Genomic DNA, 21,403 nt, shown 5'->3' with positions numbered 1-21,403 from the left:
TAGACTATCATGGTTTGCTCCCAGTACCAGTGTTTGCTCATAACCTACAAGGTAGTGTACTGCAACTGACAGCAATTACATTCTAAAACAAATATTCCATCTTTAGCACACTGGGATTCTACATACTACTCATTACCATGCTAGAATCCTAACACATATTCTCCTTTCAACACACCCTCCCCCTTCCCTTTTTAACACACCCTTACATTGGCCACCAACAAATAAAACAATAAATAAATGAATATAAGTTGTTAGAGAGGCAATGTACCCATAATTGATAAAAAAGTGCATAGACACATAAGTGTACATGGCACTCAAGAAACCTATCCCAGTGATATATTCAGAAAGGTGTTATGAATGTATGATAGCAATTCTAAGTGTGCTTGTGTTGCCACTATTGCTTTCAGGAATGCAACATCTTTCACATTCTAATCTCCTTTTTGCCTTTTCTTACTGGATCCAAGAAACCATCTTCCATCCAATCATATATCCTATTTGCTCCTTCGACTTTGAGGGCACTCTATATGGCATCCTATTTACACGCCTGTAATCTTTCTGTATCCTGTACTTTCCCCTCACTGAGTCTTGCTGAGTGATGTTGAAAATACATTGTCATCCTTCCGCACCTCGTTAGGATTCTTAACTGTCAATCAGTCTCCCTTGTTCAGTTGAACAGTGCTGACTCCATGCCTGTTATCATAGTGTTTCTTATAAAGCTCCAGGGCCTTCTTCCTATTCACATACCATGGGAGAGCATTTAAGATGCCTAGTTTCAGACATCCATGCCAAATTGTTATGGGTGACCGGTGCCTTTCCACATATAGTGAAAATGGGCTGTACCCTATGACAGCTGGTGTAATGAGATACACTTGCGATTGTTTTATGTATCTGATCCTTTCTCTTGTTTCTTGCTAATTGAATGACTCCTTTATTTACTTTTTTAAGCTTATCAACTTCTCCACTTCCAATGGGATTGTGCACCATGATTCAAAACTTTTATACCAAGAATGCTGATCTTTATCAGTTATAACTTTTTTAGGTCAAGCGTGAGCCAGCGCACAATCGCTGCTCTGCGAAGAGCTGTGGTAGTTCATTACGGAGAGAAGCTCGCCCACTCCCCTGCTCTTACCTTTCATTGGCTTGTGTGTTTGTCCTTTGTAAATGCTGTCTTCTGATTTATTATGAGGCTTGTTTGTCCCTCCTTAGTACAGCCATGTCGTCATTTGTATCCTCCCATGGCTACTGGCCCCTCTACTTGGTTGTCACACGGGCGCTCTTGTACTATTTGCTTTTGGAGCCATAGTAACCCCCTCCCGTTCTCTGTGCCTTCAGTTCTCCTCCCCGCCCTCCCTCCCGTTGTCAGTGCCGTCTCCTCTCCTCAAGCCCCCGCCTGCCCTTCTTCCCGTTGTCCATGCCTTCTTCCCCCGCCCTCCCTACCGATGGCCATGCGTTCTCCCCCCCCCCGCCCTCCCGTTGTCCGTGATGCCAAGTTGCCATGCAATGCAATAGGTCTTGCTTACATTGGAAATCTATTGCATTGCAAATGCTTGTTTTTCTATAACTGCGGCATTGTTTGCTATCGGTATTTGTTGTCGTCAAAATACCCCTACGCCACCACACAACTTCCACCATAGATTCAGATTTCTGGACAGATTTCTCTGGTGACAGTGTCTTAGTTTAAGTTGCTGTTAGATTTTGAAGCTGCTGCTTAATACTAGGACATTTTCCCATTAATTATGCTCCCTTTTATGGCAGGTCGTGCCTCTGCATGTTCTGGGTGCTTTCTATATTGGCCTGTCCTATTGGATGGTTCTCAGTTTTTCGTCCCCGGAAAAATGAAGACTAAAGTTGTCCTTGTTGGGCTCGAACCTATGAACTGTAGAAGTCAACTGCAAGCTTGTTAAATTGCTAAGCTATCTGTCACTTGTGGTGCGGGGGAATATGCCACCCAAAGATATAGTTAAATTTTTCAGACTGCTTTCACTCCAACCGCTCATAAGTAATTTTTTGCCTCCAGGTTTATTTCTACGATCAAGGCATTGGGAGTCGTCACTTGCAGTCACCACTTGTCCTCTGACTTTAGCTGTGATCACCGACTGAATTATTATATTTTCATATTCCTGTGTATCACAACTATAACCTGAATGTTTATATGGAAGGGTGATTCGCAGCAGGGGCGGCTCTAGGCTCACGGCCCTGGGCAGGGAGTGTAGGTAGGGGGCCCCGGAAGAGAGGGTCCGGGCGTGGCAGAGCGTGTAGGCAGTGAAGTGGGGGGGGGTCAGGGTGTTTGGAAGTGGAACAGAACCAGAGGCCGCCAAATCCCTGCCAGGGGCCGCCACGCAAATATGTATCCATCCTCAGAGGATTATTATATTAAGGATATATATTGGCTTGGTGGCCCCTGGGTGGCCCTGTGCAGGTGCACAGCTTGCACATCCCTAAGGCCGCCCCTGTTCGCAGGAAGTGTTGCAAAAGTAATATTTTCACATTTAGAAAATGTTTATCGGTGCCTCGAAGCTAGACTTCTCTTTTACATTTTCATTCTTCCGCCGCAGGTAACATTATGCTTCCACATCTAGGCACTGGCCCTTCTTTTCCCAGCTGTGTTCATGGACAGTCGGACTAATTTGAAACACAACCCCGATTGGTTCCTGCTGACCTCATAGCATTTCCCCTTTGAAAAATAACCTTAAAACATGACCTCTCTCTGCTTCATTTTATCTTTTCCATGTGTATGCTCCTGTTCAACATAATTGCCAATAGCTTCTTTTTAGGGGCTGCATTATTGTGCATCATAAAATTTTGTCCCTTTTTAGGTCGAGCCTAGCGGCAACGTGCATGCACTGCTCGCTCTGCGAGGCATTCTGTATTTGAGTATGCACTGGAAGCCCCGCCCACTCTCTGCCCATATTTGTCATTGGCTTGCATCATTGTCCTTCGTATATTCTGGCTTCCGATTCGTAAATAGGCCTGTTAGTCCCTCCTTAGTACCACTTCATCGTCATTTGTACTCTCCCATGGCGACTGGCCCTTATACTTGGCTAAGTCAGTGAGCACTATTTTGTTTTTTGACTAACTAATGGGGACAATGGCGACTGCTTCTTGCATTTGCAGCGCGCCCTCACAGATCAATGGTGGGCGCTTTTTACATCAAGTGCTTTATTACTTTTGAGATGAACGCGGCGTCCGCTTCAAGACACTGCGCTTTCTCTCAGCTTTTAATTTAAAAAAAAATAAACCGCCCGCTTCAGGGACATCACGCTCAGTTTAATTAAAAAAAAAAATTAACTATAATGGTGAGCGGTGCGCCTGCTTCAGGGACACCACGCTCTGTTTCATTTGTTTTTCTTTGACTTCATTGGTGAGCAACTGCCGCAGTGCTGTAGAGCATTAAATGGCTTCCAAATACAAGAAGTGTCTGCCCACATTTAATTAAACTCCCACGGCAAAGCTTCTATATGGCCTGGTATTACCTATGCCCCCTCCTCCCTTGTCAAGACCCGCATAATATCAAGAACACGAGTTTCTTTGGAAAAGGGGGTCGAAGATAACCCCCCGGCCATATTTATTAACAAACAATTAATAAAAATCATATTTACAAAATTACGCAAAAAACATACAATTGACATTAATTACATTGATAGGTACAGATGTCAGATGGCTAACCTTAACATAACTCTAATACAAGTTATTCCTATCTAAATCTAAGCATATCATCATCAATAATCATAATAGCAATTACTTTTCTGTGTATCCATATTTGAGCCTACAGCAAGGTCAATAACTGGTGTCAGATCCTTATCAATTAATCCCGCCCTCCAGCCGGAGTGCGCATGCGCATAGGGCCCGTTCACAGTGAGGGTTACCCCTGTATGCTCTGTATACTATCTTCATAAGGGGCCCTTGCAGTTCTGCCCTTTACTGGTGCCATTGTGCACATGCGGGGTAGCCAACCAGCCTAGGAAAAGCGTAACTCCCCACTCCCCCGCACCCATCCAGCCAAAAGGCTGTAACTGCCCCTGGAGTTCCAGGGCGACCCCATTCAAGAATGGTGCCACCCTCTAATGACCTTACATTTCCTGCTCACTAATCATGACCTTACCGCCACAGGCCAACCACTATGCTAAATAGGAGGTCATGCCCTGCTTCTGAAACCCCCTAACCATGCCATCAGATTCTCTGAGAGGATTGCATTACCTACCTTTGATAAGTGGTTGCCGTCTTTTAAGAAGCTCGGATCCCCCCTGATGCACCCGTGGGCGATCGTCTGTAACTGAGGAGACCTAAACAACCTCTCCATTTTGTTATTGATCCTTCTTACTGAGTAGTTCAGTGCCCTAACAGACTCCCCCCCCCCCCTCCATTGACATCTAGGTACCATCTGTGACCATGCTATGGTGCACCCCTGGCATGTTTTAGTTAACCAACCCACTTCTGTGATTATGGATTCCACTAGCCCTCTTCTACCCAGATTCACCAAATCATTCCCTCCCAGGTGTAAGATAATGATGCTAGGGAGAGGTCCCCCCTTGCTCAGTAGGTCCCTTACAAAACCCCCGAGTAGACTCAAGCAGAGACCCCCTTTACCATGCAGTGAGACTCTAAAACCAGCCTGCTCAGCTCTGTATTTGTAATTTCCTGAAAAGAAAAATGCCTTCAAACGTCTCACATATGAATGACCTATAATCCAAACCACATGTGGTCCTAGTTCCGGTGGAGGTGCATGTCCTTGCTTTGGTGGTAGTTGCTGATGGGACAACGGAAGTTTCCCCCCTGCGTGACAGGTTCGAGAAACTGTAGAGATAAGCAAAAAAGACATGCATCAGTACCATGCAAACGTCCCACTCACATCATGTGCAGCCGTACATTGCATTTGTAACAATTGGAGGACCACCTCCCAATCTTTTTGACATTGCTGCTGTGAAAACCTCTTGCTGTTGCCTCCGTGGAGGCCCCTATTCTGAAAGAATGAGTTCCAAAGCAACTAGGATCCAAACCTACCCGTTGTATTGCCATGTCCATGTCTCTTTAAAACTGAAACCTGGTGAGCGGGGTACCATCTGCATGAATTAGTAATGTCCCCCCCTTGTACTAGGTCTATGCTATAAAAATGCCTCTAATTGTGCTATGGGGCAGCAAGAATTACCATGTGCCCGATGTAGCACTAACCCCTCACCACACGCCTCTTGGTCCGGTTTGGACTTCCTAATGGATATCAATAATGTGTCGCCTTGTACTTTTGCATGGTCTAACGGTAGACACCCTTTCGCATCCTGTTTTTTCTGGGCCACCAATTCCCCTATGCAGAAAGCACCATAAAAGGCTAGTGAAAAGGCCGCTCTGAACAGCTGAGCTTCCCCCGTGGTGTTGCAAACAGTGTCATGTGTCCCCAGTAAGGATGTTAGCAACTCAACTCGTATTGGACGTCTTGAGTCCGGTGCTGACCCTTGGATGTGCTGCCAACCCTTTAAAACCTTCCTGACAATGAATCTATTGGTGGGATCTCTCCTGTCTCTGGTTTGCGCAAAGAAAGATATTGCTGCCACGTGGCGCCTGGCTGCTGCCTCTGAACGCCCCTCTTCATGTAAAGAACTTAAGTAACGCAAGAGTGCCCCTGTGTCATGCCACTCCTCCGCCCAATCCTTTCCCAAGAATGTACAATATGCCCAAAACGCCCCTTCATAAGCTTTCCTGGTCCTGGGAGCTAGGCTAGCTGCCATGAGGTTCAGTAGTTGGGGCCCCAATCTGCCAAAGTACTTCTGGGGAGGATGTTGGATTCGCTTCTGCAGAGGGGAGGTGTGCTCTGAAGACCTGCATCTTGAAGCGAGAGAGTGCATCAGCAGCATAATTTATCACACCTGGCACATGTTTCGCCCTAAACAGTATGTTCGCTTTAATACACAACAGCACTATCTCTTTTAACAGACGGAGAACCATTGTATACCTTGCTGCTTGTTGATACATTCGACTACAGTCATGTTATTAGATCAAAACACACCCGATTGATTACGCAGTCTTTATGTCCAAACTGTTAAGGCCACTCAGATAGGTAACAATTCCAAAAAAACAATGTTAGCAGTTAACCCATTCTGCACCCATGATGCTGGCCACCTCTGTGCCACCCACTCATTGCCAAGTTTGGCGCCAAATCCAACACTGCCCGCAGCGACAGTCCATAAACCTAACTCTGCAGAGGCAGTGGGTGGACCGGGCCACACTACCCTGCCGTTGAAGTCCTGCATGAATGCCATCCAAATCGGCATGTCCTGCCTAACCTCAGCCGACAGCCTGGTGTGGTGGTTCTTTTCTTTGAGACCGGTCATTTACTGGGAGATGGAGCGGGAGAATGGTCGTGCCATTGGTATCACTCTGAGAGCAAAGTTCGACTGCCCTACCGTCTGCTGTAGCTGATGCAAGGTAACCTTATCCTTGGCGAGGCACTGCTGTCCTGAATTTTTTAATCTTGTCTGCTGGTAAGCGGAAACACCCTTGGACTGAATCTAACTCAATGTCTAGGAATTCTATTGTTGTTGTTGGTCCGACTGTCTTTCCCGGTGCCAGGGGCATCCCAAAAGCGTGCATGAGCGTGCAGAATTCCTGCAATGCACACCTCCGGGAGCCCGCCAACCCCAGGATAAGAAAGTCATCTAGATAGTGCATGACAAAATGATGCCCGGTCACCGGTCTAAAAACCCATTCCAAAAATGAACTGAATTTTTCAATGTAAGCGCAGGAGACCGAGCATCACATATCCATGTAGAATTTTTCTTGAAACTTAAAACCTAGCAAGTGAAAGTCCTCTGGGTGAACTGGCAACAAACGAAAAGCAGACTCAATGTCTGATTTCGCCAGCAATGCACCAGGGCCCAGACCCTTAAACATTTCAACCGCCAGGTAAAGGACGCGCATTTTACAATACAAATATTGTCACTGATGGCATCATTCAATGAGTTGCCCCTAGGTGAAGATAGGTTGTGAATCAACTTGAAATCCCCCTCCTCTTTCTTGGGGACCACCCTCAAAGGGGAGCAGACAAAATTGTGTATTGGGATGCAGTCAAATGGCCCCATTATTCTGCCCAGGCGTAATTCTTTAGTAATCTTCTTTGCCGCTATGCTTGGCTTAGTCCTGACTGAGAGTTGATTTTTGCAATCAGGTGCCCCCACATAGTCAGGTGCAGGGATCCTAAAACCATACCTGAAACCTTCTTGCAGATTCCTAGTGGTGGAATGACAAGGGTACCTGTCCAGCCAAGGGCTCATAGCCGTTATGTCAATGGGTGAGTGTGCCACCTTGTGTACCCACCCTCATTCCTGTTTTCTCCTTCCTTTATCTCTAGATTTCTTGAGATATTTGGACTCTGGGTGTGATGGGTTAGCGCAGATAGAGCAGGCGTGTTTGAACTTGGAGGTGCCCGGTGTCTGGTGCATGTGCGCCTGTTAAAATCCCAACATGTCCCCTTCTGTCCTTCCCCGCTACCTGGGCAATTGGCCGGGCCTGTATTTTGAGAAGGCCGAAAGGGCTGGAAGGGTTGAAAAGGCTGGACTGCCTGTCCCCTGTTATTGGATTGCGCTGTACCAAACTGATTATTGGACTGTGCTGCCCCAAACTGATCCAACCAGGATATTGTGTCTACCTAGTTCTAGGAGAGGACTGGGTCAGATGACTTAGCCCTCTTAAAGTCAATGTCATACTGCTTCCAACCCCCCCCCATATTTGTCATGAGCCATAGTAATGCGGTTCCAATAACATGCAATCTGTGTGTCTGTATGTTAGGAAATCGTTCTACCATCACTGCTATGAATACTGAGAAACCCCTGATCCAGTTATTCAAGTTCTCTTCCACCCTGAATTTTAACAATTCAGTTGCCCATTCCCTAGGGAGCATCCAGTCCTTCTGTTTCTTGGCTTCCTCCCTTTCTCTCTCATCCAAGAGCAAAGAAAACATACTAACAAAACTACCTGACCATATTCGTTCCTTCACCTCACGTGTCTAGCCACATTTTCTCTCCCCGTGCAGGATTCCCCCACACCTAACATCGGCCGTGTCACCTGCTTACCTACTGAGCTCGCACCAGCAGGCTCCGTCAACTTCTCCGCCGCCTGGCTGACCACCGGCCCTTTCTTGATGGCTTCAGATGTAGGAACCCCACTGATTGGGTTGGGAAGAGAAGGAGTACCCTGCCCCTCATTTTGCGATCCGCAGGTGTTGTCATAAACTGAGCTACCATCTTTCTTGCACTGGGTCCTCCCCTATTTCTTTCGCCCCCACTGATACTGACAACATCCCGGCTCTCCCTAACCAAGGAAGAGCTGCAGCTAAGTGAGCCACTAAATCTGGTGGGACCGGGTTAGAGCCAGCGGGGCATACTTGGGTATCCCCACCCCAGCAGTCAATGGGACCTGTGCGCTGCTGCCTACTGTGACCACCCCTGAAGGCATACCTCCCAGAGGGGCCTCTTCCGCTGGAACAAACGGTACCGGGGCACCCAAAGGAACACCTCCCATAGGGACCACTCCTGAGGGACCTCCCAGAGGGTCCACCCCCGTGGGGGCAGGCTGGACTGGGGCACTTAGTGAGACCTCCACACATGGCACTACACCCGATGGACCGGGCACCTCCCCATCATCCCTGGGCTGAGAGACTGGCACCAGGGCTTTTGGTTTTGTACCCCCTTTTTTGGGCCTAACCCGCTTAGGAAGAGGATCTAATTCCCCCCTGGGATTGGGAGGTACTATGGTTCGATTGGGTCTCTCCAAAACCCCTCCTTGACCTTCTACCCTTTCTCTAAGATCCGCAAGGTTCTGCCCCAGTTTATCCACTTTCTTCCATCTCCTGTCCATGGTAACCATCTTACGCATCATTGTCTCCATCATGTATTCCATGGGAGAGCGCTTTTCGCCCGCTTCATTTTACTGGCAATTGTTGCCAAACAGTTTCAGATTACCTTGACAGTACTGTGACTACCACTGTGTACACAATGCTAGGCCTACTTTAAGCACGTTCAATCTGGCCCTGGCACACAATAGAAAAAAAAATTACAACACAACACTTACAGGCCTGACACAAACGTCCAGACCCTTACCTTCTTACTGGTGAAGGTACACGACCGGCCGTAAGCACCCACGCAACTGGAGCCGTGCCACACCGGTTAGTCTGGGGGTTAGGCCAGTATTCTCAAGCCTGTGCGGCCCACAGAAGCGGTGGAATGCAGGCCTGTCTGTGTCCTCTTAAACGATTCCTGTGCGCTGCACCAGATACTCCAATGTAGGTGGGCCTTGCATTGTCCCTGTCCAGATTTTCTTGCTCTGAAAACGCGACAAGCAACAGATCACGTGAATTCCCCCCCCACCCACTGATCGGACCCCTATTGAAATTAAGCACCTCAATGCGGCCCTTTTGCTCACAATTATAAGCAGTAGCACCGCAGTATAGTCAATATGCTCTGATACAGATGGTCAAAAGTATCTCCAATTACTAAAATGGATAATACCATTTTTAATAAACCGTACTGCCCCCAGGTAATAATTGAGGCAGCTTGTCTCTGCCCCCACACCTAGCTTAGGCTGTAACCCCACGTTGTGCTGCTGCGCGATCCTCCGATCGGTAAACACCCTCTGCCCACGCTTCCACTTAGCACAGTGGCGCCCCTCCTGCAATGAGTTTTGCCACACCTAGCATAGGAAATGCAAAGGCAGAGCGCTGCCCGGGTAAACTGTGGGGAGCTATGCACTGAGAGCGCCTTTAGTTAAAACTCCCGACCGGACTCCCTTAAAACCGGAGAGCGCCACACCGCCTGAGCCCTTTGCCCCTGAACACGCTGCAAAATAGATGCAAATGCTCCCCTAAGGACTCCTGTGAGCCCGCTACTGCTCGCAGTTTCCTCGCATCACTCGCACCCTGCCGTGTGTTACCTGCAGCCCTGCACTGTACACAATTGCACCTCTGCTCGTGCACGCTCCCGAACAGCTGCCTCGCATAGTCACTTCAGGGCCACAGGAACCCCCCGCCCCCATAACAACATCCCGCAAATAACACACAGACACAAGTGTTAAGATTGGGAAAAATTGCTGCAGGTTTATTGTTACATACAACATTATGTAATCACGTTGGGTTATCTTACGGGCAATCCAAGGGCAGGCCGCATTCTCGCCACCTGCCCGCCTGATGAGCCAATCAGCACAGTGGCGAACCACCCCGCTGCTGATCATTATGGTAATAAACTACTCACGCCCCTTGCGGGGCGTATCTAAGCAACCCCCGGTTGCACAGGCCCACAACCGCCCGAAGGACTACTGGGGCGCCGTCTCGGATTCCTAGCCTCACATGAGGTTCTAGGTTAGGCTCTGGCACCCCTATGTGCCCGCTGAAGTACTGATTCGCACCTCTCTGTTTCCGGATTGCCCTGTAACTCCACCTGCAACGAAAAAGGAAAACACATTAAAACTCCCTCAGGAGCCCCCCCATAGCTGACACTCAGGGTTAGAGGTAGGGAGGGAAAGAGTGTCCCGACGTGTTCGACGCAACGTCCGGAGCGGCAAAGAGGCCACCACAACGGCCAGAGGAGGAGATATACCCTCTCCCTGCCAGCCCCGGACGTGCGTCATAGTTCCGCCCACCTCCACCGGGCAACCTGCCCTGAGGGGTGGCAACCATTAGCTGGGGGTCGGGGGCAGCCCTACGTGACTAAGGGCCCGCCCTCCTGATGGCCACCGGGTGGCCTCGGGCAGGCGCAGTCTCTGCTCCCCGCACAGCTGCCTTCTTTGCCGGTAATCCCAGTCAGCCTCTGGCCTCTGAACTACTCGTCGCGCCACCTCCTCTTGCCACCGCCGACCTGTAGTGGGAACAGAATGGGCAGAAACCACGATGATCGTCTTCCTTAAACTCCGGAGCCTCCAACGTCCAAAACCACGCTGCAAACCGGCTTGATCTTGACAACCTGCAAGGGGAAATAAACAAGAAATTAAGTTGCAGCCTCCTAGCGAGGCTGGATAACACACTGGGAAGTGCAGATGGCAAAGAGGAAGATTCTTCTGCTCCCCAGCCTTTTATGGCCAAATTTTTACTATACCAGTTGTAGCGTGACCCAGAAGTGATTGGATTCACTTCCGGATCACGCCCAATGCCCAATCATGTTGGAGGCGCGCCTATCGCGTCACTGCTGTGTGCAACAGGCCCGCCTCCCAGGGTGTCAGGGGCCGGCAAGACCGCCATATTCTCCGCGTGTTCGATGTCGGCCCCGCCTTTTCTAGGCGCTAAGGCCTTAGACGAGAGGTGAGGTATTTAAGGTACCCGAAGCCGATTTTCTCCGTGACTGTCATCAACCTTGCCGGTTGAAGATGAATCTGAGATGTGTACATTCTTAGATTTATTTATTTATTTATGCATTTTTATATAGCGCGGACTTTACCCGAAGGTGTCAGAGCGCTTCACAATAGGAACAGAACTGATACATGAGAACATTACAAGTGAGCAAAATACAAAGGCAAACGTTACATTAAATGAAGCAAAATTACAATTGTGCGCCAACAAAGTATAAGAGGTAGTAAACGGTGCATTACAAAAGTGACAATCGTGAGTCAACAAAATACAAGAGGTAGCAAACGGTGCATTGCAGGAGGAAAAAGTGACGTGTGCAGGTTACAAAAAGCGTACAAAATAAATATAGAGGTATAATACTGCAATATATGGAGGACACTCCAGCACAAGAACAAACGTTACGTAGGCACTAGTGGCACTTGTGCAGGTGTCGAAACAAACACATGTAGGAGGTAGAAAACAGTGTGTTACCGGAGAGAGTGACGGGTGCAAGTCACCCACGAGTCCCAGACACAGGAGGAAGGACAATACTGCAATAAGAGGCAGACTTTCAAACCACAAGAACACACTTGGAAGACACTTAAAGTAGGTTTTTCAGTAGTTGAAGGGCTTCCTTCAGATAGCAGAGAGGGCATGAATTACATTTGGAAATGTCTGGATTGGAATGCACCTGGTTTTTCAAAAATTAACTTCTATAGAGTCCGCAGGAGTTTAGATTTTGCTGTTTGTTAGCACTGATAAAACAGGTGTTAGTATCACCTGGTGTGATATTTGTTATATAGTACAGAACACAGATGTATCCAAGCGCTAAGAAACCTGTAGGGCTGCTATTGTGTCCTATTAGTGTTGTGAACATTACATCGTGGGAGAGCTATCTCAAAATGGTTGCCTGGCAAACAGAGTACAACATAGTTGCTGGCAAACATAACCGACAGGTCTACTGTAATCTGTCAAAAACGGCAACTTTGGTGAAGGAAAAACTAACCAACATGGCTGTTGGTAACCTTGAAACAAAACTACAGAATCGCGGCACAGGGACAATGTGCATCATGTTTTTGTTGTGAGACTTTCCACTTAACAGATGTTTGTACTGTGTCAATGAGCATGTTGCTGGTCAAAGTGGTCCTTGAAATGGCTTTTTTTGTTTGTACAGGAAAGAAAATGAAAGTCCATTTTTCTACCGTGGAGCACTCTCTCGTGATTAAAACCATTTGTCGCAAAAACCCTGGCCAACTCTAGCCACTTTGGTGCCACCACAGATTATGCCACTCTAAGTAAACGTATTTGCAAACTGCATTGTGCCAGCCAGGGGAAGTCGTCATTCACAAGGGTGTGCTTTGGCACTCTAAAAGAGGTAGTGCGTGCATGTGAGCTGTGCCACCAACAACAGGGGCCAGACTACAGACACTTTACGCTGGTGGAATAAAAAAAGAAAAAACACACCATACACATATTTCCATCTTTTTTACTGCTTTGGTAATAAGGAATGGGCAACCGTATTTGCATGTGGGCAAAATAGATAGTCAAGCCTCATATGTGTGACATGAATATGCCTCTTCACTCCGCAAGTATTGAATCCGCATTCTGTCACAACGCGGTCGTAACAACGACCTCGTTGTGACAACTCATACCATTACTCCGCAAGTTGTTACAACGACTTGCGGAGGGGGGCGCTGGATGTTGGAATAGTAAAATTTACTATTCCAACTCCAGTCTGTGCGGACTTTAGGGAAGGTGTTGGATTTTAAATCTAACACCTTCTCCCCCCTCTGCAATTCGTTGTAACGACTTGCGGAATAATGGTATGCGTTGTCACAACTCGGTTGTTGTAACAACCGCGTTGTGACAGCATGCGGACTCACGGATGCAGAATGAAAATGCTTCACCGTGTGGCATATGATGCCCTTGGGTAGCTTAGTTGTTAGGCTACTTGCTGGACACATGTACATGACCACTCTCGACTCATTCTTTCATCACCCTAAGTGTATAGCTGTCTGAATCAGTCTAGGAGCAACATTAAGCACTAGACATTTATTATTAATTTGTCCAAGTATGTCATTTGCATTGCACCTAAATAGTAAATTAAAAGAAAATAGACACCATATCATGGTGCATTTGCACGTATATGTATTGAAATATGAACCCCAATGTGCCCGTCGCCTTGCTGATGCCAGCCACTTTCATGAAATTCTCAGATTAACATAGCCATAGTTTTACTGTTCAGTTGCTATAAAAGCTTATAATATGTTATAGTGTGCACATTCTTTCTTTAATGAATCACTCCACTGCAAACAAAAAAATATAAAAACATTGCCATTTAGTATGCCAATAGCTCCAACTCCAAGAAATGCGAGACCTAGTGCATTTCAAATGCTTGTTTTATATAACCTTTCTCTTTAAAATTCATTGTGAAGGGATCTCACAACCAAGTCTTTGTTAAAATGCTCATTATATTCAGCCACTGAATTTTTAGAAAAGAAGGCAGCTGCCACCAACACGTATGTTAAATTCCCATATTCCGCTAAGATGGGTCAGATGATCTCTACACCTTTTGTTTCCCGAGCCATATTTAGACTTTTTGCTAGGCACAACTGAGTGTTCAAACTCCTACTGAATGTGTTATGTTATGTTATGTTATTTATTTATTTATATAGCGCTCGGCTACTCAAAAAGAGTGTCCCGGCGCTTTATTGGAGAAAGGAAAAACTGCGACAGAATAACATAACACCAAATAAAAGAAAAACCAGAGTGCCAGACAAAAACTCACAATAAACAGACTACTGAGTAAACAGCCAAGTTTTAAGGCCTTTTCTAAAAGCCAACAGGCTAGTGGCTTCCCGCAGAGCAAGCGGCAGAGAGTTCCACAGCTGTGGCGCCAGCAGTCCAAAAGAGCGGCCTCCGAGGCGCGCTTTCTTTACACGTGGAACAACTGCCAGGTACAGGGATTCCGACCTCAGAGACCTGGTCGGTTGATAAAAGACCAGTCTCTTTTGGAGGTACTTAGCTCCCCCCTTGTGCAGAGCCTTATAGGCCAGAGTCAAAGCCTTAAAGGCAATCCGCTTGCGGATGGGAAGCCAGTGCAGAGTTTTCAACAGGCCCGAGGCACTGGAACGCCTGTTCAGACCATAAATTGCCCTTGCAGCGGCATTCTGCACCACTTGAAGCCGCTGCAGCAAGTACTCTGGGAGGCCCAGGTAAAGAATGTTGGAATAATCCAACCTGGACCCAATCAGAGCCTGGACTGTCAATCTCCTGTGTTCCTCGGAAAGCAGGGGAAGAAACCTCCGCAGCATCCTAAGGATGCCGAAGCAAGTGCCCGACACCCCCAAGATCTGGGATTTCAAAGTTAGCCTATTATCTATCTTGACCCCCAGATTCTTGGCAACCTGGGAGGAACAAGACGGAGGGAACATATTCATTGGCCACCAGGCCTGCCAGTCTGGCTCTGTGTCACACCCAAAGAAAAGTACCTCGGACTTATCGGAATTGCACTTGAGGCTGTTCAGATGGAACCATTGAAAAACAGCCCCAAGGCAATCCCGAATACTCTCCCCATCAAAGTCACCTCCTCTCTTACAAGAGAAGAGGAGCTGGGTGTCATCCGCGTAGGATACGATCTGGGCACCCAGCGACTCCACCAACGCCGCCAACGGGGTCATAATGATATTAAAGAGGGTCGGGCTCAAGATAGAGCCCTGTGGGACCCCGACTCCCAGAGGCGGCATCACGGCGGAATCCGGCGGAGCCCAGATCGTTTGCCGGCGGCCGGCTAGAAAGGAAGAAAACCAGTCGAACACCGTCCCCCGTAGGCCTATCTCAGAAAGTCTGGCGAGAAGACCATCATGGGGAACGGTGTCGAACGCCGCCGACAAATCTAACATCACCAGCATGACTTTGCCCCCCGAGTCCAGAACCCCTTTAATGGTTTCTGAGACCTCGAGGAGCGCAGTCTCTGTGCTAAGATGGGGACGAAAGCCCGATTGGGTGGCATGCAGGATCTCGTTGGTTTCAAGAAAATTGGAAAGCACACCTTGAACGTGTTTTTCCAAAATCTTCGTGAGAGCCGGCAACAGAGAGATGGGCCTGTAATTGACTGGGGCCTTCGGATCTAGGGCTGGCTTTTTAAGCAAGGGAATCACCATCGCCTGTTTCCAAGCTTGTGGGACCACTCCATGCCTCAGCGAAAGATTTAACAGCGGGTTGGCCAGTGGGTTAATCACCTCCGCAACTTTCGCTAAAAATTTAGCAGGGCACGGGTCAAGAGGTGAGCCCGATTTTAAATTGCCCATTAGAGCTAAAGAATCCATAGCAGAGATCGGTGGAAACACACTCAGCGTCACACCTGGCCCAGCCTGTGACGATATAGTGATGTCAGGTTCAATCTGGACTGTGGACACTGGTGTCAGGAATGCCTCCTGAATGCGTTGGATCTTGCTCGTAAAGAAATCAGCAAGGTCAGTAGCCCAGGTACCTGATGGCTTCGCGTCCGAGGTGTTAGACCATGGAGAAGTAAATTCTCTCACAATGGAGAAAATCTCCTTACAGGAGTTGGAAGCAGCTTCTATTCTCCTTGCTAGATATGCTTTTTTTTCCAGGCGAATATCCCGGTGATAAGCCTTAACTACCGTTTTGTAGGTCTGCTTGGCAACAGTATCATATTGTGCCCGCCAGGCTCTTTCCGCTACCTTGCACTGCTGCCGCGTAGCCGACAGTGCAGCGGTGAACCAAGGCGCAGAGACCCGTTTCGGTGCCGGGCGAGATGTCAGTTCCGGGGCGAGATCATTTAGCCTGTCAAAAAGCCAGTCCTGCAGGGTCTGCAGATCCCTGTCCAGATCGCCGGAGAGGGGGCAAGGGTGGACCACTGCTGCCTGAGCCAGCATCTCTGGGGTTACTCGGTGATATGCCCTATGGACACGACCCTGTTGATGTGCCAGAATGGGCAATGATTTGACTATGCCCTTGATCACAAATTTGGCAAGAAAATGTGTCAGCTCATTAACACTCCACACACACTTTCACTGCTAATTCTAAGTCCCTATCAATACTGGGCCACCTGTATGACTCCTTCACTCTCATTTTACACATGACTAGAGCCAAGTGACCTTTGTTACACAGATCCAGGATGTTTATCTCAGTTTCTTGGGGGTTAAGATTCTTGCATTCCTCATAAATATCTCATTTTTTGCTGATATTTCATGTCCCATAACCTCTTGATTTCACCTCTCACCATATTTGTTGGCCAATCATGTTGCACAAATTCCATCACTTACTTAAATGACAAGTCATTAGGATATGCTTCTTTTCATTTTTACTTCATGGTAGTTTTTCTTGCATCATTATACAACAAAGCCACACTAAACTCTTCCCAACTATCCCTTGGTGTATCTCTCAACCTCACTGGTACTCAATTTAAGTGATCTGTAACCCTATTTTTTACCCAAGGAACACACTGGATCTTATCATTATAGACCAGTGGTTCCCAAACTTGTGACTCCTGAGGACCCCCATTGAGTCACCACTGGAAGCCGGGGACCCCCAAGCAAATTGTATGATTTAAATTTCAAACATTAAAACAGTAATACCCAAAAATTAAACACATGTGCACACTTTTTGCGACGTTACCGTGGCGATAGAGGCTTCGCATTCTTTACAAGGCAGCGTTAAGCCACATAACATGGCTTAATGTTGCCTTTTAAATAAGCTCCCTGTCACGCAATGCTTAGCATGAAAGGGGTGGGCAATGGGTGTTTCACCGCAACACCCATTGATTTTGACACTGCCCCCTATTTACAAGGACAGCATAAATAGGCAGCACCAAAATTAAGACCAGGGAAAGCCAGGTCTTAACTTAACAAAACGAGAAGAAATCCTTTATTTCTCTTAATTTTTGCTTTTCCCATGTGGCTTGCCTTCTACAGCACACATGGAAAAAGCAAAACGCCTTGGATTGTTTATGTTCAGGAAGGTGACCCTTCCTGCACATAAACAATCTTTTTTAAAAATGCCATTTTGTAACTTCAATGTGTGCTGCATTAAGCAGCACACATAGAAGTGACAAAATGACAGATCAAGGTTGTTTATGTGCAGGAAGGGGGACCTTCTTGTACATAAAGAATCTTCCCCTGCATGCACACACCCTTGCACCATGGTGCAAGGGTTCCTGCATTGGCGCTACACTGCTAAGTGTAGCACCAGCACTGAGGGAAACGCAGGGCTGCACCATATTCTTGTAAATATGGTGAAGCACTGCGTTTCTGAAGCCAAGGAGGCTAACGACACGCTCGGCCACTTCTGTTGTATATATCCCCTTAGTATTTTATATTCAAAGAATTTGCAAAAAACAAAACAATTTAATGGGGAGGTTGTTCCTGCAATTCTGTGACTACCTTTTAATTGGTTGGTTTTATTTTGCGGTACAAGGCTCCTGCTCCTGCCAGGGCTAGATTGGAAACCCAAGGCAGCCCTGGAAAATGTTTTCCAGCCTGTTGCCAAGTGAGCCTGACCACTACAAAGGGGGATCTGAGAGGCTCTCCCCCAAAGAAATGTAGGAAACAGTGGTGCATTCTAAAACACATTTATCATTAAATATTAAATTGTATTACCTTTTAACAAATAGTAAATGAAGTCCTTACTATGCACTAGGATACAACAAACTTTGTTGGGGTTCTTCAATGATTCCCTTATTATCACCCTTCAACAGTGCCTGTCATCTCTCCATAGCCTCTCCGTCACATAGATTTATAGCATCTCTCAAACCATTGTAAGATGTCAGAGCACTTTACATCACACACATATAGAAATAATAAATCATACGTGTAAATCAGTGAATAGAAAATGTTACATAAGGCAAAGGGTTCCACAAGGTGTAGGATTCACATGTCATTCATACTGGTAGGCATTTTTAAAGAGTGCTTGGTCTGGAGTAGCACAAACTAGGGTTTCAGAACATCGCCCAGTGGTTAGCATTGACTTTAACAAAAATGTATTTCCACCCAAAAAAACCTTTTTAGCAGCATCAGGATAACGAAAGACTGGGGAAAAACATAAGTTACTAACTTGTGCCATGCAGTTTGCAAGCAGCTCGTTGATGACAGTTTATAGGTCACTGTGCTAGATTACGGTTGTCACTTATGAACTGCACAGTAACAAAAGAATCTCTGTGACAAAAGCAGTGTAACACACTCCCCTTTGCACACAAAAATGCTCTTTTTTAAAATGCATGTTACACGTTCTTTGCAGTGGGCCCATTAACCCTCTGTGCTACATTAGAAAACTCAAAACTGCCACTGGACAAAACTCTAATCTCTCCAGCAGGTGCATTAATCACTGGCTTTATTTTGACGCTTTTATTGTTCCTCGAAAACTGCTAATTAGACAAGGAACCTTGGAGCGCTTTTAAAACTTCCTCCTGCGGACCCCCTGGAAATGTGTCACGGACCCCTGGGGGTCCGCGGACCACAGTTTGGGAAACACTGTTATAGACCATCAATCTCAATGATAAATGAGCAATTCTAGATGTGGCAGCAATCAGATCAACAATTTCTAGAACTTTCATGAGAGGCTTACGGTCACATCTGATTAGAACATGAGTTCTCTAAGCAAACTGTCAGTATCCTCATACAACAGCCAATGGTTGTTTCTCGAAAACGGAGCACCGTTTTTTAGATAAAATCAATAGCATAGACACAAGTGATATCATGACCTCTGATTTCAGAGAAATTCTTAACAAATTTTCCACAAAGTTTCGCCTACCCTAAAAAGGATCTTTATTCTTTCTTGCTTGTTGGAGCAGATCCTTCTCTGATTGCTCACACTACTTCATCCTTTGGTTGAATTCCTCCTCGAATGATACTTAGATAGTTCACATTTGCACCATATGTGTACATGTCTTATATGCCACTATTACTCTATGTTTCTCTAAAATTTCGATGGTTGCCCTCGAGCGTTAGTTCATAATGCTGTTTCTTGTCTGCTCCCATCATCAAAATATCATTTTGAAAATAGATTACACTTTTAGTCTTCTAAAAGATTCAATGCATTAAGTTCTGCAGTCCCTGATTTTTTATAATTTTTTTTTACATTTTTGATTGTTTTTTTAGAAAAAGAAAAAAATACCCTAATCCTTATATGCACAAATTCTTTTAAAAAAAATATTATTTTTATTTGCATTTTTAAACCGTATAAACATATCAAGCATGTCACATAAGGTCTTCCACCATACCCTACCCCCTCACCACCCTCCCCAGAATTTTGCATAACAAAACACTACACGTGGATACAGCACTGTGCCATCTAACTCTGTATTGCACATAGACGTCCATAACCTCCCTCCCCCGCATCGGGACAGCATGGAGATCCGTCCTCTCTCTTTCATAGTCCCCCGTCTAGACCATGGTACCGTCTCCATTTCCCCCACACTCTATTGAACTTCTTGGGGCAACCTCTAGCTTTGTATGTGACCCTCTCTGCTGCCATGTAGATATCCATGCCTCATCTCCATTCCTCTATTCGCGGGGGTATAGGAGCGCCCCAAGCCCGAGCCACATCCCTCTTGGCCACCACCAAAGCCAGCGAGAGGAAAATCAAAAGTGGGTGATTCAGATCCACCTCATTAGCTATGCCCAGTCGAACCAATTTAGGCTCCACCGGGAGGGCCATTTCCAGTATGTCGCTTAATTCCCCTAATATTTCAGCCCAGTAATCCTGGATAACATGACAGTCCCAGATGGTATGATAAAAGTTTCCCTCCTCACACCCACATCTCAGACAGGTAGGGTCAGTAGCCTGCCCCATCCGGTGTAATCGATGCCTATCATAATAGACCGTATGGAGGATTTTAAATTGTATAAGTCGAAGCCGGGACTTTATCGCAACTTCCCTAGGGTGCATCAGGGCAGTCTCCCAATCAAGTGTATCCATCTCCCCCAGATCCATTTCCCATGTCTCTTTCAGTTTCCCCAGTCCGTCCGGCATGTTATTAATCAAAGTTTTATAGGTCAGGGAAACTAGCTTAGTCGGGACGTGCTCCTGCAGCAGACGGGCCTCCAGCGGTGCATACTCCGGCAGCGGACTCAAGAGCTCCCCCTCCGCCCTCCATGCATGAGCCACCTACGCGTATTTTAAGTATTGCGTATGATGTAATTCAAAATCCACCCTTAACGCCTGGAAGGACTTCAGAGCTCCCCTTTTCAGCAGATCTCCCAAAACAGAGATACCTATGTCATACCATCTTTTAAACCCATTTAATTCATGTAGTTCCTTTAGCCATGTACAATGCCATATCGGGGTTTGTTTCGTCGGTTTGTGTGCCCATCTAATTCTCCCTGTCGCCCTCTCCCACAACTCCACGGTCACACGTGTTGCTGAGAGTAGTCTTTCTTTTCCCCTACCTCCATATATGCAGTACAAACACGTTCTGTGCGCCATTTCCCCCCTCTCCAGTCTATATGTTGGGTGGTCCACTGGGACGTGGAGCCAATCGTTTATTGGCGATTAATGTTCCCCCCAATACTATGCCTCAATGTTCGGTAAGGAGATCCCCCCCATTATACTGATTCCTCTGTAGAGTCTCAAGGGCAATCCTGGGCTGTTTCCCCAACCAAAGCAACGCCCGGAGTTCTCCGTTTATCTCTTTGAAAACCTGTCGGGGGAGGGGGAAGTACTCATTTTGTAGGGCGTATAAGAACCTCGGGAAGGTTATCATCTTGAACATTGCCGCATGTCCTAGAATCGAAGGGGGAGGATCTTCCATCTGGCAGCGTCACCAGCGAAATTTGCGAGGACTCCCTAAATATTTCTCTGTTACGAGATTGAGCGGTCCTTCGTTCCGAATACCTCCAGGTATGTAAACCCCTCCTCCGTTACCCGAAGCGCGAGAGGTAGGGTAGACCCCATGCTCTCTCCCCTAGGACTGTACAGGACCGACTTATGCCAGTTTATCTTGTATCCCGAGTGGGAGCCATATCAGCCCAACAGGGTGAATAAACGTGGTATCGAGACATCTGGGTGGGTGACGTATAGGAGGATATCGTCTGCATATAGCAAAATTCTTTCCTCGACTGCATCACTCCGGTCAATTTAAAA

This window comes from Lissotriton helveticus, chromosome 3_1, assembly GCF_964261635.1.
Source record: "Lissotriton helveticus chromosome 3_1, aLisHel1.1, whole genome shotgun sequence".
Lineage (NCBI taxonomy): Eukaryota > Metazoa > Chordata > Amphibia > Caudata > Salamandridae > Lissotriton > Lissotriton helveticus.
This window is presented reverse-complemented; position numbering follows the sequence as displayed.